Source organism: Mirounga angustirostris, unplaced genomic scaffold, assembly GCF_029215605.1.
Source record: "Mirounga angustirostris isolate CCGP_5_RB_7025 unplaced genomic scaffold, mMirAng1.0.hap1 SCAF_11, whole genome shotgun sequence".
NCBI lineage: Eukaryota > Metazoa > Chordata > Mammalia > Carnivora > Phocidae > Mirounga > Mirounga angustirostris.
Window position 1 is genome coordinate 118,948,670 of NW_026991719.1, and position 18,341 is coordinate 118,967,010.

At 38.8% G+C, this 18,341-nt stretch overlaps 1 long non-coding RNA gene across 1 annotated transcript in view; it reads left to right on the top strand.

The window, feature by feature from the left end:
• Positions 1–272: 272 nt before the first annotated feature.
• The window catches only part of LOC135362041 (uncharacterized), a 220,363-nt gene continuing 202,294 nt past the window's right edge, over positions 273–18,341 (top strand). Inside the window, exon 1 of the long non-coding RNA XR_010406329.1 lies at positions 273–491. This is a non-coding gene — a long non-coding RNA (uncharacterized LOC135362041). The remainder of the gene's footprint in view (positions 492–18,341) is intronic.

The window sequence follows — 18,341 nt, forward strand, 5'->3', positions numbered from 1 at the left end:
ACTAAAGAATTATGTGAAAAAAAGCCATGAATTCTATGTGCAGTATTCCCCTAGTGCTGGAGTTCTGCCATTCTCAGTGATTGGTAAACTTGGTCTTGGCTCGCTGTTCTTGCTGATCTTCTGGGGGAGGGGCCTGTTGCCATGGTTCCCAAATGTCTTTGCCAGAGGCAGAATTGCCCCACCCTTGCCTGTCAGGGCTAAGTAATCTGCTTGGGTTTGCCCTCGGGAGCTTTTGTTCCCTGCAAGCTTTCCATACAGCTTCTTCGGATGAGAGTGAAAATGGCGGCCTCCCAATCTCCACACCAGAGGAGCCAAGAACTTGGGGCCCCCCTCCTCAGTGCATCCCCAGAGAAAAGCAGTCAATCACTCCCATCTCCCCAGTCTGCGGCTGCACTCCTTGCTCACCCAGCCTGTGACTGACCCCATGTGGAGTCTCCAAACCCAGCAGATTCCTGCAGTGCGCTCCCGCGCTGCTCCTCCCAGGGAGGAAGGTGAGTCTCCCCGGATCTGCCGCTTGTTGGGTCCCTGCTGGAGGAGCAGTGGTCCAACTGTGCCACAGATCACAGTTTATGGCAACCCCGAGCTGAGAGCCCACTCCCTGGCTCGGTCTCTGCAGCCGGCTTCCCTGCTCCGATACCTGGGAGCTCTGCTGCACTCAGGCACCCCTGGTCTTTCTGTGACCCTGAGGGTCCTGAGACCACACTGTCCCAGCGAGGGTTCCACCCCCTGCTTAGCCACTGGAGCAACGTCCCTCAGCGGAGCAGACTTCTACAAGTTCAGATTTTGTGCTTGGTGGCTCTATCACTTGCCGGTAGCAGCTGACAGAGGCTCCCTCCCCCACGGTCTATCTTCCCAAATATCACCTCAGATTCACTTCTCTGCACATCCTACCTTCCAGAAAGTGGTCGCTTTTCTGTTCAGAGAGTTGCTGCTATTCTTTTCTTTGATCTCCTGTTGAGTTCATAGGTGTTCAGAATGGTTTGATCCCTATCTAGCTGAATTCCTGGGACCAGATGAAATTTAGGTCTCCTACTCCTCTGCCATCTTGCTCCTCCCCCCGGTTTTTAAAAAATATAAACAAAATTGACAAGCCTTTAGGTAAACTAACTAAGAAGAAAAAGAGAAAGGACTCAAAATAAGAAATGAAAGAGGAGGCATTACAAATGAATATATAGAAATACATAGGATCATAAGGGACTACTATGGGGATGCCTGGGTGGCTCAGGTGTTAAGCGTCTGCCTTCAGCTCAGGTCATGATCCCAGGGTCCTGGGATCGAGCCCCACATCGGGCTCCTTGCTCTGTGGGAAGTCTGCTTCTCCCTCTCCCACTCTCCCTGCTTGTGTTCCCTCACTGTCTCTCTCTCTCTGTCAAATAAATAAAATCTTAAAAAAAAATAAGGGACTACTATGAACAATAATACACCCAACAAGTTGGATAACTTAGAAGAATGAAAAATTCCTAAAAACATAGCATCTACCAAGACTGAATCATGAAGAAATAGAAACTCTGAGGCAGACCAATCATGAGTAAGGAGATTGAATCAGTAATCAAAAATGTCCCAACAAAGAGAGCCCAGGATCAGATGGTTTCCCTGGTGAATTGTACCAAACATGTAAAAATAATTAATACCAATCCTTCTCATACTTTTCCAAAATACGGAAGAGGAGGGAACACGTCCAAACTCATTTTACAGGGCCAGAATTACCCTGCCACCAAAGCCACTGAAGGACACTACATTAAAAACTACAGGCCAATATTGCTGATGAATATAAGTAAAAAATTTTAACAAAATAATAGCACACTAAATTCTATACTACATTAAAAGATCATACCTCAGGATTGAGTGGGATTTATTTCTGGCAAGCAGGGATGTTTTAACATATAGAAATTAATGAAACCACACTAATAGAATGAAAGATAAAAATCATGATCATCTCAATATATGCAGAGAAAGTATTTCACAAAATAGAATATCCTTTCATGATAAAAACTTCAATAAATTGGATATAGAAGAAATTAACCTCAACATAATAAAAGCCATATATGAGAAGGCAACAGCCAACATCATAGTAGTGAAAGATGGAAAATGTTTCCTCTAAAATCAGGAAGACAAACCATTAGAGTCTCTTCACTCTAGGAAACAAATTGAGGGTTGCTGGAGGGGAGGTGGGTGGGAAGATGGGATAATAGGGTGATGGGCATTAAGGAAGTCACTTGATATAATGAGTAGAGGGTGTTATATGCAAGTGATGAGTCACTAAACTTTACCCCTGAAACTAATAATATACTATATGTTAATTAATTGAATTTAATTTTCAAAAAAATTAAAAATGGAACTACCATATGATCTAGGAATTCCACTTTTGGGTGTATATATCCAAAGGAAATTAAATCAGGATCTCAAAGAGCTATCTGCACTCCCATGTTCATTGTAACATTATTCACAATAGCCAAGATATTGAAACAGCCTAAGTGTCCATGTCTGGAGGAATAGCTGAAGAAGATGTGATACACACACACATGCACATATATACATACATACGTATGTACATTGGAATGTTATTCAGCCATGGGAAAGAAGGGAATTCTGGCTTTTGTGACAATGTAGCTGGAGCTAGAGGGTATTATGCTGTGTGATAAATCAGAGAAAGAAAAATAGTGTATGATCTCATATATGGAATCTAAAAATATCTAATTCATCAAAACAGAGTTAGAGTAGTGGTTGCAGGAGGTTGGGAAAATGGGAAGATGTCAGTCAAAGGGTACAAACTTCTAGTTATAAGATGAGTAAGTTCTGGGAATGTAATGAACAACATGGTGACTATAGTTAAGAGTACTGTACTATATACTTGAAAGTTGCTAAGAGAGTAGATTTTAAATGTTCTCACGCCAAAAAAGAAATGGTAATTATGCATGGTTAAGGAGATGTTAACTAACCTTACTGTAGTAATCATTTAACAATATAAAAAATATCAAATCATTACATTATATATTGTAAACTTACACAATGTTATAGGTCAGTTAGATCTCAATAAAGCTGGAAAACAATAAAATAAACTAATGATATTTTAAAAAGAATGGGTGGTGCAGTCAGTTGGGCATCTGACTCTTGGTTTCGGCTCAGGTTGTGATCCCGGGGTCATAGGATCTAGTCCCTAGTGGGGCTCTGCACTCAGTGCAGAGTCTGCTTGGGATTCCCTCTCCCTCTCCCTCTGCCCCTCCTGCTGGTGCCCTCTCTCTTTCTCTCTCTCAAATAAATAAATAAATATTAAGAAAAAAAGAATTAGGCATTGCATTAAGTTGACATATCTCTTTAGTCTCCTTTAGTTAGCTATTAGGAGTGATGGTCATTATTGTTACCCCAAATACCACCCCCTTTTCCCAGACCCATATCTTCTTACTGTTGTAGATTATATAAGTGCCCTACTACTCTTGTAACAAATTACCATACTCAGAAGCTTAAAAGAACACAAATTTATTCTCTTATACAGTACTGGGAATCATAAGTCTAATATCGACTTCACTTGGCAAAAGTCAAGGTGTTGACAGAGCTGTTTCCTTATGGAGGCTCCATTTCCTTGCTTTTTTCAGCTTCTAGGGCCTCCTTTGTTCATTGGCTTGTGGCTTCTTCCTCCATTGTCAATGTACATCACCCCAATCTCTGCTACTGTCATCGCATCAGCTTTATTGCTTCTGTAGTTAAATTTCCCTCTGCCTTCCTCTTATAAGGACACTTGGGATTACATTTAGGGCCCACCTGGATAATTTAACATAATGTCCCCATCTTAAGATCTTTAATCATATCTGCAATACCCCTTTTGCCATATAACATAACACAGGTTCTGGGGATTAGGGCATGGACATGTTGTGAGAGGTATTATTCAGCTGACCACAGGGACACAGTGTTAAAGGTTCCTGATTCAGTTTATATACTTTGGCCTCGAGGATGGTGTCCCATCCTTAAAGCATATTGTCTGTGAGCAAGTACTTCAGTTACAACTCCAGCTCTTTCTTTTTCCAACTGTTCTAACAATTACTTAGTGAAGAATCTTAAACTCTCTATCTTTGTGAATTTGTCTGTTTCTCTTTTTAATTTTGTTGTTTTTTTTTCCTCCATGTTTTTCAAAGCTCTGTTATTAGGCTCATTCACATATATAATTGTTACTTTATAATACTTAATACTTTATAATTGTTACACATATAATTGATGCATCATTCCTTTCATTTTTATGGAATATTATAGGCTCTCAATAAATATTTGTTGAGTTAGTTTCAATAGCAAAATACAGCAAATTATTAAGTTCAACATAAATACGAAGTAAAGTAATATATCTTGATGTTTTGGGAAGTAAAGACACTAACCAGAACTCCAACCTTTGGGAGAAACTTTCAGAATACTTTCTGAATTCTTTAGATCCCTATTTTTTTGTTGTTGTTGTTTCTGTTTTCTTTTGGTTTTATTTTTAGAAAAAAAGAGCAAATTTTATTGAAATTTCAAGCTACATTTGAAAAATCCAAATCTAAATCCTGGAGACATACATTATGATAAGGTGTCAGAAAGTGGAAAGTGTTCACTGCCAAAGAACCCCCTAGAGACATGCTCCCTGAGCACATCACCCACGCACCGTTAGGTCAAAACCATCGCTTGCCCATCCCTTATCCATAAGGGTACACCAGCAAGCCAATCATTCTGTTCACCTGAAAGTTTTCCATCAGCATAAAAACAAAAGTTTTTGAATGACAATGTGAAATCCCAGCTCAACCCCACTCTTTGTAGTCAGCACCAGTGAATGGTGGGTTTGACATTCCAAAGAGGACCTCATGTGTCTTCAGGGGACAGATGAGGCAAGGGCTGCAGCAGCAAGGCATCTGTGGCCACATTCAGAGCCTGGCCCCCTCCCTGCCTTTACTCTTTCGTCTTACTTAACATAAAGGATAAACTGGATCAACTTGGTTAATGAACACAAAGAATTAGCCTTAAGGGATAAGTGACCAGTCGATACTCCTAAAGCCGGTTAGGCCCTTCAACACATAGGTGTATGTGTATATGTATCCATCGCTACACTAAGATATAGATCTAGCCCTATGGGTTTGTATATGTATGTATGGCTATATAGAAAATCTATGCCAATACTAACCAAACAGAACATTGTAAGTGGTCATCCCAAAGCTGTAATCCCACACTGGGCTATGCAAAAAGCCATGCATTAGACTATACTAACCAGCAGAAGGCTCACTTTGCTGTATCTCTCCGATCTGTGGCCCTGCCTTGGCCAGGGAGTGGAGGAGAGAGAAGTTGCCTCTACGCAAAACACAAGTGGCTTCTTCATAGGAACAGTCATTGTCAGGTGAAGCTGCAGAAGATGTCCATGGAAATGAAAAACAGACCTCTTATACTTTCTGGAGTAAACTGGCATCACATCTCACACTACCTTTCTTTTTTTCCAGTTGCAGCTAAGTTGCCCAGGCCCTGGGAGTCCCCAGGGCACAGTGGCATGAGAGGCTCCCTGGCGGGGGTGGGGTGGGGTGGGGTGGTGACGAGGCCCCATGCAACACAGCCTCCAGAGACCTCTTTGTCAGGGGTCTGTTGCTGGAGTGGACCCAGGTGGCCATGTCCTCAGGACATCTCTTGGCACCAGCTATGCTCGGTGTAAAGTTCTCCACATGAGATGATGCTTGAGGAACAAAAAACAAACTGGAAAGAAATAGGTAGAGCAAGTTTAGTGGCTCTGCCCACCCTGAGGACAGAGCCACTTACACCATCAAACCCCGGGGGCCCCAGGCGCTTGTGGGCTTTCGAGAATTGGCTCTTCAGGGCTCAGACAGGACTGGAGACTCTGATTAGATCTATGGTTCGATCTTGTCCATGGCCACCGCACTGGCTCCAGAGGCCCATGCTCCAAAGCTAGCTAGGAATTCCTTCTTGGCTCGGAAGCTTCGGGCCTGCACCCCAGTGGTGCATGGCTAATGGCCAGCCCCCTACCCAGCCCAGCCTAGCCCGGCCCAGCCACCCCTCTGCCTCCTGCTGCCTCTGTCAACCCCTATTTTCTTGTTGTAAATATCCTGTGCTTGCTATTTGGAACTAGGAACTCTGAAGAAAGTCACTATTATATTTGTAGCATAAAGAATGGACCATTGAAAATGAAACATCCAGGAAAATTCTGTGTTATTAGGATGAACACAATTAGAGTTGTCGACATTAGCACTGTAGTTGATTTTGCCAGGTTCTTCTTCCTCAGAGCCTCCTGGAGACACATCTTTGTGGTCTGTAGTTTGGGTGGCCCCCACTAGAGGGCAATCATACCCTCTGAAGTTCAGTTTTCTTTTTAATATGATATTAAAAAGATATGGTTATACAGATTAACAAATTAATCGTCAAAAATAATTGAGTAGACCAAAACTTGGGGGTTAAGTATGGAACAACAGGGGTCTTAGGCATCCGGAGGATATCCTACCTCCCATGCATATGCTAGAAACCTGGTTTTTTATTCATTGAAATTTCTACCTCAGAAGAAGTGACAAATCCAAGATATCTTTCATTCATTACTGGCAAGATATGTCAAAACTAATCTTAGCTTTATAGTCCTTGTTAAAAGTCATCTGCAGGATAAAGGTTAACCTGCTCAGGCTTATATCCGTGTTACCTTAAGTATCACTAACAGAGCATCTCTTTGTGCTATTCTAGGCAAAATGGTAGTAGAACTTATTTTGCCCTTTGCAGTTGAACTATTCCACCAAAGAATCCATGTCCCCTTCTTAAATTCAAACTGAACTTCTCATGCTGGTCAACTATGAGTAAGCCCATTACAGCCCCTCTCTCCCACTGATTACTACTCAAAAAGTAGGGACTGAATATTTAAAGCAACTAGTTGAGGACTTTGTAAAGTATGAATAACAGGCTGTCCAGAGAGGGAAGCCAAAATGTGAAGGACAAACACCATGGGCTGTTTCCTGTTTTTGTTTTTTGTTTTCTTTGTTTTGTTTTTTGATAGTTTGCTGTTTTCCTCCTTGATCTCCTGGCTTTGACCCAAGTCGTAAAAATCCACAGAGAGAAAGCTCCTAGAGAAATCTCTTTGTAGCCAGAGGATCAAGAAAAAGATTCACCTGAGAACCGGGGAATGGAGTAAAATCTTCCTTCCTTCCCTCCTTTCTTCCTTCCTTCCCTTCTTCCTTCCTTTGTCTGTTTCTCTCTTTCTTTTTGCAATGATTAGGATGGGAGAAAGGTTTCTCTCCAAAGAGGCACCTTGAGGGGATTTGAGGGGAGTTGTAGAGCTGTTCCCTATGTTTGTGGTGGTGCTGACATGGCTCTATGCATTTGTCAAAATTCACACACCAAAAGGTGACTCCTACTCAATGAAAATTCAAAGATAACTAAAAACTTGAACTGGCCCTAGATGGGTGGTGTGCTGTTTTGAGTACAGCAGGAGATTTTAAATTGGAAAGTCTTCTGTTCAAATATGAATTCTGCTACTCACCAGTTTGTGTACCTGATTATATGAGAATATGGATAATAAATTATTGAAATGGAAGTAAATTGAAAAAACATACGCATATATTCATATGTAAAATAGTTGTTAGTTCATGAAGTCACTAATTTTTTTCCTCAACCATGCCTTTCTCAATCAGACCTGGCCAAACCTGCTAGCTTCCATCTCTGCCAATTATACAGTACTGGCAGAATATGGGTTCTCGGACCTTCTTTAGCCTAGTAGAGAAATGGCTAATGGATTAAGCACCTAATAGACTCTCATTCCTTCTTTATCCCAGAGTGGCCTTTTCAATTTGAATTTGCATGGGAAAAGCCCCCATTACAAAGCTAAGTACATTTAATATTAATATCTGGTTTATATATGTAAGTTGGTGTCAGCAATGAAAGGTAAAATGAAGCTGCACTAACAATATAAAATGACAGAGCACTTGGGCACCCTGATAATTATAATAATAATTAATATGATATGATATGATGAAAATAATATATTAGAGCAAACCCAACATTTAAATGATAGCTTCCCCACACACATAGGTAGAAGTTAGAAGGGTTTTAGTTAATACTGTCTCAGTGTTCAAATAATCCTAAAGAGGTTTCAGTTATGTTTATTGTTTTAAATATGTTTTTATTTGCTTTCCAGTGAGAAATATAACCTTTCATGAGGCAAAAACCTGGACAACTTTGGGGGAAAATAATGGGGTATTAACAAAACCCAGGTTTTTGCTGTATCAATGTAATTAAACTGAGAAATACTTAGGGTTTGGTACATCAATTTATTCAAACATTTTTGATAGTTCTGTACTGGAGAAAAATAAATTATATAAAGATTGTAAAACACAAAGACATCTGAAACTGTTTTGGTTTCAGACACAGGACAACCTTTGGTTATAGCTTTTTCCTAAAATGCCCTCCCGACTTGACCACAAACGAGGATACTTTGTACAATAATATCTTTCTTTTCCTTGAATTCAGACTACCCCCCCTTTGTGAATAGTTTTTCTACTGAGAACTTCCACCACAAAAGACAGAAATGCTGTATTGTTTTGATCCAAGATAATGTTCATTAACTTTCTCTGATTCAGTGATTATAGAATGTTTTTTTCTATGAAATGACATGTTCTTTAAGGAATGTACTTGTGAGCAAGAATAGAGGCCAGAGGGGAATGACAGCCTAATTTACATACTCCATAGTGTTTTGTAATGCTGAATTTGAGTTCCCACTCTAAGACAGAGATCTCGCATTTTCTTCATTCTGCCCAAGAAAATATTCTGTTGCTAGCACTTGATGTAATTTCATAATTCTGAAACTGTCTTACAAAAGTTAGAGAGCAAATTGAAGGGAATCCCTTCTGAGATGAATATACTCATGATGAGAGTATTTCTCCTGCAAGGCCAGGCCTACATGAATATGATGATAAGATGGTAGAGAAATAGCTCAGCCATGGTAATTAGTGACAACAGCTAAGCAATCTAAGCTGACTATGCTGTGATACAGGTGGATAGCCATCCTTAAGTTAGAGAATAAAATCAAACACTCTTCAAGTTTAGAAGGGACCTACGAGGCCATTTCTAGTTCAGTCTCCTTTTTTTTTTTAGTTTTTTTTTTATTATTCTTATGTTAATCCCCATACATTACATCATTAGTTTTAAATGAAGTGTTCCATGATTCATTGTTTGTGCACAACACCCAGTGCTCCATGCAGAATGTGCCCTCCTCAATACCCACCACCAGGCTAACCCATCCTCCCACCCCCCTCCCCTCTAGAACCCTGTTTGTTTTTCAGAATCCATCGTCTCTCATGGTTTGTCTACCCCTCCGATTTCCCCCGCTTCATTCTTCCCCTCCCGCTACCTTCTTCTTCTTCTTCTTCTTCTTTTTTTTTCTTAACATATATTGCATTATTTGTTTCAGAGGTACAGATCTGAGATTCAACAGTCTTGCACAATTCACAGCGCTTACCAGAGCACATACCCTCCCCAGTGTCTATCACCCAGTCCCCCCATCCCTCCCACCCCACCCCCCACTCCAACAACACTCAGTTTGTTTCCTGCGATTAAGAATTCCTCATATCAGTGAGATCATATGATACATGTCTTTCTCTTTTTGTCAGTCTCCTTTCTAATTCAGAAATCCCTTTTCGAAATGGTTGACAGGTTGGTATCCAGGCTTTGCTTCACCCCTTTCAGTGATAAGAGAGCTCACTGACTTAATTCTTCGTGAGGCACTGGACATCCCATAATAATATTAGAAGAAGGTCCACACTAACTAATCTTATAAAGACAGAACTCAATCCCCAAAGCTAAATCCATCAAGAATGTTAGTGAGCATCATTTACACAAATAGTACATTGAAAGATTAATGTTTACATGAATTTGGGAACAATGGAAGAACTTTTTATAAATTAATATAGTATAATTAAAGATAAAAATGATGTCTGTTAGGTTTTTATGTATTGTTTACATTTTACAAGCAGTTTGATCACCAAATGATTCCAAAGAGGCTATGCCTTGATTTTTAAAATTCTTCCATTTGTGTTTCCAAGATTACTTCATTGATTATTTATAACCAATATTTAATGAGTTCTGCTATGTGCTCCAGACTGTGGGAGATGGAGAATACTGTTTGAACATTTATCATTGGTTATTGAGGAACCATATTTTAAAGGATTAATTTAACTCCAAATATAACTCCACTCAAAGCTAGATCACATTCAAATTTACAAGTCTGATTATCACACATATTTTAATGAACATTACTTGAACCAGATGCATATAAAATGATCTGTCTCATACTACGGCATAAGCAAGACAAAATTTTGAAATATTTGAAAACAACCATGTCTTGCATGATATTTGTGTGTCCAGTATATTGTGGCACACATTACAAATTAAGAAGAGTTATTTTGCAAAATATGCATGACTATCTCAGTAGGACCAGAGGACATATAGATGTACTGGATACCCCAAGGTAAAAGAGTTGTGTAAGTGACCAAGTCACTCCCTTGATGATATGTCTGTCAAAAGGGGCACAATTTAAAGAGGCAAGAAAAGTTTTAAGTGGCAGTTTAGAACTTTCATGGGAAGAGATTCTGTATTAGTTTCTATTGATGCAAATGTACTGGCTTAAAATAACACAAATTTATTATCCTACAGTTAAGGAGGTCAGAAATTTAAAATGAGTCAACAGGGCTGTGTTCTTTCTGGGAGTTTGAGGAGAGAATCCATTTCCTTGCCTTTTCCAGCTACTAGAGGCTGCCCACATTCCTTGACTCATGGCCCCTTCCTCTATATTCAAAGACATCAGGATAACATCCTTAAATCTCTCCCCGCACAACTCTTCCCTCTTCTTTCTCCCTCCATCTCTCCCTCCACCCCATACACACACACACACACACACACACACCCCTCTGCTTCTCTTCATTCCATATCCTACTCTGGACTCCAGAGACTCCAGTCTCTCTCTTAAAAGGACCCTAGTGATTATGTTGGGCCCACCCACATAATCCAGGTTAATTTCCCCATTTTGAGATCCTGAACCTTAATCACATCTGCAGTCTCTTTTACCATGTAAATTAACATAGTCACAAGTTTTGAGGATTAGGACATAGACATCTTTGGGGACTATTATTCTACCACAGTCTCCATTAGCCCAAGATGACCTAAACATAGTAGGGGTGTGTGTGTGTGTGTGTGTGTGTGTGTGTGTGTGTGTGTTTTAAAAAAAAAAACAGTCCACCAAAGTAAAGAAAGTTATAAGATGTTCTATATGTTTATTTTAGGTCAAACTTTTTAGGAAGTAAAATGTCATGAAAATAATTAAATAAATTAGTGATGATTATATCCTTATGTGTTGATAAGAATAGTCCTACTAGAAAAGTTTAAATTAGAAATTCCAATAGAATGTTAGAAGGTCATTCTGTCATTGACTTACTTATGAAAAACACCATTTGCACAAGCTTATTTAAACAGTTGTTTGAATTGTCTTCCTTACATCACTCATTTTCTATGCTCTTTGCCCCAGGTTAGTACAACACTGACAAATATTTGAAGAGTAATCATTTGCTTCAGTACATACAGATTTAAAATATAAAGATTGTACTTTCTATTAGGTAGTATAGTCCTTGAATAATAAATATATTCCTTGTTAGTGTTCCTTTCTAACTATGCAAATGATACACTTTTGATGTTTAACTGGTCTTGTATGCTTTATTTGTGCACCATATGGTTTTCATAGATAACTGTACTCTAATTGGTTTGAATCAAGCAACTGACACAAATATGCAAATATAGTCAGAATAGAAAATATTTCAACCATAGTTCCCTTCTGCACTATTGACTGAAATATGAATGATTAAAAATAGTTCTGTAGAGCTAGTCTATGTGAATAGTTTGTAATTACATCCATTCTCAATTGCCGATGTTCAGAAGTATGACGCTAACAAGGGAAAATGACTGACCAAGTGCATTTATTTAACACAGTACCAACTCTAGAAGAACATTATGCTTGTGATTATTTGTATTTGGTTAGCAAAAAATCAGCATGTTTCTCAGTAAAACTGCTGTTAAGGATATACTGTTGTATGACAAAATTCTATGCCATTAGGCTAATGTTAGATTACATTCTTGGTAAAGTTGTTATTTTTTAAAGGAATCCTTATTATAGAAGCATTTTTTTTTCTTTTAGGCAGCTTCTCTCTTTTTTTTTTTTTTCTTTTTAACAGAAAGCCAAGTGGAATTGCTTTAATTAAGGTCTCTAGCTGGTTCTATCTCTGTGTATCCTTTTTATTTTCCTCTGACCTTCCACAATCTGTTCACATTAGATATGAGGTGGACCATGTCATCAGTGAGCATATTTTCATTTGAAGGACTGCCAGCATAGCTTTCTGCTGTTCCTTTCCATTTGCTCAAAAGTATTGATGGAACTATAGTATACTCCACTTAGGGTTTAGTTCCTGTACAGGTAACGAAGATTTTCAATAAAAGCTGAGTCACTCTTGATCATTCCTTACTTTATGTCTTGCCATTTTCCTTCTCATTGAGGACCATTTCTTTCCTGCTCATTAATATTTTGTTTGATATTAATTCCAAAGTCTATTTTCTCATGCATATGAGCTCTTATGAAACTCAATGAGACTGAACGTGTCAAGAAGAGGAAGTACGTTTTCTACTTCATGTATCACCCCAAAGCAACTCACACAAGGCTTTCCATATAATAGGAACTCAACAAATGCTCATGCCTGGCAGCACATGTATATTCACACAATGTGAAATAATGCATTCTGTCAGCCAATTTTCTCCAGCATATTAGCTTCCGAGTGCAACTGATACAGTTTGCGAGGAGAGGGGGACAATTTGCTTAGGTCGCTGAGATGCTATCAAAGAACAACATTCTATAGTCTATCAATTGATACCTCAATAATAGTTTGCAATTATTAGGTTGTCTCCAAAATTTCTAATTGACTAATAAAACATACAAAATCTTGGGCTGATTTTCCCCTTCAGGTTGGTAGCTGCTTATTTCTTTGGGACAAACCCATGTCCAAGGAGACTTTCAGTGGATTTGTGCCTCATTCTAAATTGATCCAACAGTGAAGCATAAAGATAAGCAGAGACTGAAAACAACTCAATAAAGTACATCCCTTTGGGTTAATCACCTTCTATTTTTTTAATGATCTAGGAGTAATAATGGTAACATTACCTTGATATTATTACTTGGTTAAGTATGGCTATACATCAACTCTCAATCTAGACGACAGAAAGTATGGTCACTATTAAATTCTGGGTGGTTTTTCCCTTGGAGGGAAGTAAACTATTGTTCCTTTAAGGAGTGATTCATCAGTCATATTTTTTTTTCAACACTGAATCACTTCTTAATTTCTCCTTCTTATGCAGGCATTATTTCACTAAAATAGGTGATTCTTTCAATTACAAGAGTTCAGTGTTCAAGATAAAATAATAAGGATATTGGAAAAAGTTCTAAAGAATGAAATTTCTTTTTACACATATTCATTCTTTTCATTGATATGAGCATTACCCTTTACACACTCTCAAACAATTACATATGAATGGAACCATATACACTTACATTTCAGTATATGTCTGGGATATTTGCTGTGTTTGAACTGATTGAGAATCAGATTACTAAAAACTGGATTAATGCTATTTGACATAAAAACCAGATGGAAGGATGGGCAAGGGTTGTGTGTAATGACCCCACTATATAGGGGACAAATTCATCTCTTGCCAAGATGCACTTTCAATTCTCACTAGGGAATCTTACTCACTTCTGTATCCTCATGTGCCATCTGAGCCCTGTCCATCTGTGACTCACCTTCAGGCCAAGAATCACTTGTGTTTTTAATCCATGAAAAAAAAAAACCCAATCATATCATATAGATTCTTCTTTCTCTAGCACATGTTCTCATGCTAAGTCTGTCCCTTGGCAATAGCCTCCTTTGTACCACCTTGAATTAGGAAAGAACAAAGAATCCACCTACCTGTCTTCTGACCAAGAAGAAACCATTTCTATAATGACAGGTCATATTTAGCATTAAATGTCTTGCAGTGTATTATGCATGATCCCTACTTACAAACACGGCGCACCAAGACATCCATATGGACCATGGCTAATTGGCATAAATCCTAAACTGTTATGTGTAGCCAACTGAAAAGGAAAATAATAGATAATGAAAATGATTATAAAAGTTAAAAACTGCATTATAAATATAAACTGCTGGTATTAATTTTTAGATCATATATAAAAGATATACAGTTTGACTTAACATGCAATAAATATTTATTTACAGAATGTTTCTATCATTACAACTGACTAGATTGATGTATGTGGGACTTATTATTACTATTTTATTTTAGTGTCATATATTGGTTCATTAGAAAGCACTGGTCAAATTCTGGGTAGGGAGATGTCTTCCTTATGTGTCACACTAGTGAGCTTTATTCTATGTACATCCCTTCTGAAGCCTTGTTATCAAAGAGGACAGGTTTCCCATATGATGAAGGAATGTTTTTTATTCAGTAGTATACAAATAGCTATAATCCTTGACCAGAATCACACCTAGTAAATACTATTAGAGTTCTTTTTTTTAAAGATTTATTTATTTATTTTGAGAGAGGTGGGGGAGGGGCAGAGGGAGAGAGAGAGAGAAAATCCTCAAATTGACTCCCTGTTGAGCTCAAGCCTAACACAAGGCTTGATTCTAGGACCCTGAGATCATGACCTGAGCCAAAACCAAGAGTCAGACGCTTAACTGACTGAGCCACCTAGGTGCCCCCTTTTAGAATTCTTTAAATAGAATTTACTAGGGTGTTCAATTCATTGCTTTAAGAGTTGAGCACATCTCAAGTGTAGTGTGGTCCACAGGTAAGATTGTGCCTGTAATGCCAAAATCGCTCAGTTCAGTAATTAACAAGCAAACAAATAGAACAGTCAAGCCAGTAGTTAGATGTCATAAGTACTGGAAAAATTTATTTAGTTAAATTTTTACTTCTAAATAGGCATTGTACTTTCTTTTTTAAAAAAGTTTTTATTTATTTATTTGACAGAGACAGGGAGAGAACACAAGGAGGGGGAGCAGCAGGAGAAGCAGGCTCCCCGCTGAGCAGGTAGTCTGATGTGGGGCTCAATCCCAGGGTCCTGGGATCCTGAGCTGAGCCAAAGGCAGACACTTAACCAACTGAGCCACCCAGGTGTCCCTGTATTTTCAATCAGACATTTTCTTGACTCTACCATTATTTGCTTATATTTTCCCATTTACTACTTACAGATATAAAGAAACTCAATTCCTTCTCTACGCATAAACTCAGTATCTTGTTTTATTGATAAGAAACTGGCAGTAATTCTTCCTCATTCTGAGGCTACTTGAATAATTTTTGTGGACTTCATAATGTCACATTATGTTGTTGAGGTCCTTACTATAAATATTTGTTACCCAAAATACCTCTTCTATTTTTTTAAATGGGGAAGAGTAACCCATACACACCTTTATTATTAGATCAGAACTGTTGTATGTACTAAAAAGAACTCAAAAGACTTTGGCAGTGAAGAGGGGAGCACGATTAATTTTGACTGCAGGGATTGGGAAGAACTTGGTGGAAGCAGACACATTTGAATTGAACCTTGAATCATTAGTTAATTTATTCACAGTAAAGAAAGAGTGGACAGGGAAATTGCATTAACTCTATTTCCTTCTTTTCTGTATTCTTTACACTGTGGTATCTGAGGCCTTGCTCACCGCTGGGGAGGGACTGCCGGTTTTGCATTAGCTAATTCCTACAGCTAGCAAACAGCTCACACTTTATATGCAAATCAACCAGGCCTGAGCCTAAACTCCCCAACTACCTCCTTTATCTAGTTCTTGAACTCTAGGTCACTGTCTATTTGCCCTACTCACTCCAGGGCTAGGTACCAGACAAATAGGGACAACCCCTATACCCCAGAGCCCACTAAAATTATTCAAACTAGCCAATTCTAAACTTCTTACCCTGCTTTGTCTTGCCTTTTCCACAGAAACAACAATAAAGGTTCTTGTCTATGTTTTCCCTACTCTAATTCCTGATTGGCCCTGATGCTTCCCCATATGGCACTACATGGTATATATACCATACCTCCTGTTCCTAGGGAACTATGAGTAAATTCTCCCTTCATGACAGTCATTTCCATGTCTGTGTGTCTTATCATACCTGACTAAAACAAATCTCAGGTACATTTTTAAATATCAATAGCATAAGTTAAAGCAAAGAGGCATAACTTTGCATGGTATGTTCATTGAATAGCTGGAATCTGGAATTGTGGCAGGCAGGGTAAGGAACAAGTGATGAATTTGGTTGAGAAGGAGTTAAGAAAGACTTTGACTGACAAAATAGGGCATAAGATGTAGTGATTTTTACCAAAATATAGTTTTACCATTCGGTACATGAAAGGGAAATAGGTTGAAGATATAGTGCAAAGATTAAATGATTATAGGAAAATACTGTCATATATATCAATACTTGTCGTATCTAGGTATGGACCCTGGAATTTATTCTCATCCCTATCTTATCCTTTCCAGTGATGTCAGAATGATCATCTTAAAACAGCAAACTTGATTTTGTTGTTCCTCTGAAGATTTCTGGTAGCTTTAATTAGGTATAGATTTCTGAATATCACCATACCCTTCCCTAGACCTTTCTTATACTGCAGCTGTACCAGCCAACTTGAAGCTTGTATTTTCTTGGAAAGATTTCTTATTACCTCTTTGATTGCATCTCCTACTCCTTTTCCTCTTGCTCACTTTGCTCCAGCAACACAGGCTTCTAGGCTTTTCCACTAAGACACCAGGCACTGTGTGGTACACTGCAGGCACACTCTTGCCTCAGGTCTTTACAGTCGCTGCTCTTTTCTTTCTCTGGAATGTACCTCAAATAATTAAACAGAACATTACCAAGCTGGGATTTGAATCTAGTTTTGTCTTGTCACTCTGAAAAACCATTATTTGTTACTACCCTATACTACCACTAGTACTTATAATTCCCTCTACAGTCTTTGTACTTTCTCACATTCGTACCTCAGCTTATTGTGTTTACACTTGTATTGACCCTTCCCCACAACCCTTTGCCTAAATCTTCTCTCGGCGAACAGTAACTCCATAATTCCCATTGACTCCTCTGTTTCTCTCATACTCTTCATCCAATCCATCAGCAAATTGTGGGGTTTCTACTTTCAAAATACATCCAGAATCCAACCACTTCTTACCACTTCCACTGCTACCATCCTGGTTGGAACCACCATCTTCTCTCACCTGAATTCTTAGTAAGCCTCTAAACTTGGCTTCCTATTTCCTCTTTGCTTCTCTTTAGCCCACTTTCTACATAGCAACCATAGTTATCTTCATATTAAAATATGAGCCAAAAAGCATATGAGCCAAATTCTGTCACTTCTATGATCAGTATCCTCCAATGGCTTCATATCTAATCAGAGTCTATATTCACTGTTTCCAACTCCCATTCCCCATTCTCTCATAGAACCACTTCACCAAAATGACTCTCATCAACAACCCTAATGATCTTTTTTTTTAAAGATTTTATTTATTTATTTGAGACAGAGAGAATGAGAGAGAGAGAGAACACAAGAGGGGGGAGGGTCAGAGGGAGAAGCAGGCTCCCCGCTGAGCAGGGAGCCCGATGCGGGACTCGATCCAGGGACTCCAGGATCATGACCTGAGCCAAAGGCAGTGGCTTAACCAACTGAGCCACCCAGGCGCCCAACAACCCTAATGATCTTAACATTTCTAAAAGCACTGATCATGTCTCAGTCTTCACCTTAATTGGTCCATTACTAGTGTTTGACTCAGTTTATCACTCTCTCCTTTTTTGATACACTATCTTCACTTGGGTTCCAATATGCCATACACTTGGTCTTCCTCTTATATAACTGGGTGCTAGATAATGATAAATGATGCTCTTTCATAGTCTCCTATGTTGGATCTTCCACTTCTGTTCAGACCTTTAATGAAACAGTACCTCAGCGCTTAGTCCTCCATCTTCATTACTCACTCATTAGTTTGTTGATCTCTTCCAGTCTCATGGATCTAAATACTATCTTTATGTTTACAATCATAAAATTCATTTTTCTAATCCAGACCATTCTCAGAAACTCCAAACTCATACTCAACTACCTATTCAATATCTTTACTCAGGTGTCTCATAGACAGCTTGAACTTAACATGTCTCAGTACCCAAATCTTGATTTCTATCCCTTGAACCTACCATTCCTATAGTCTTTCATGTCTCAACAAATGGCAGCTCCATTCTTTCAGTACCTCAGGATATATATATGGGGGTCATTCTTGGCT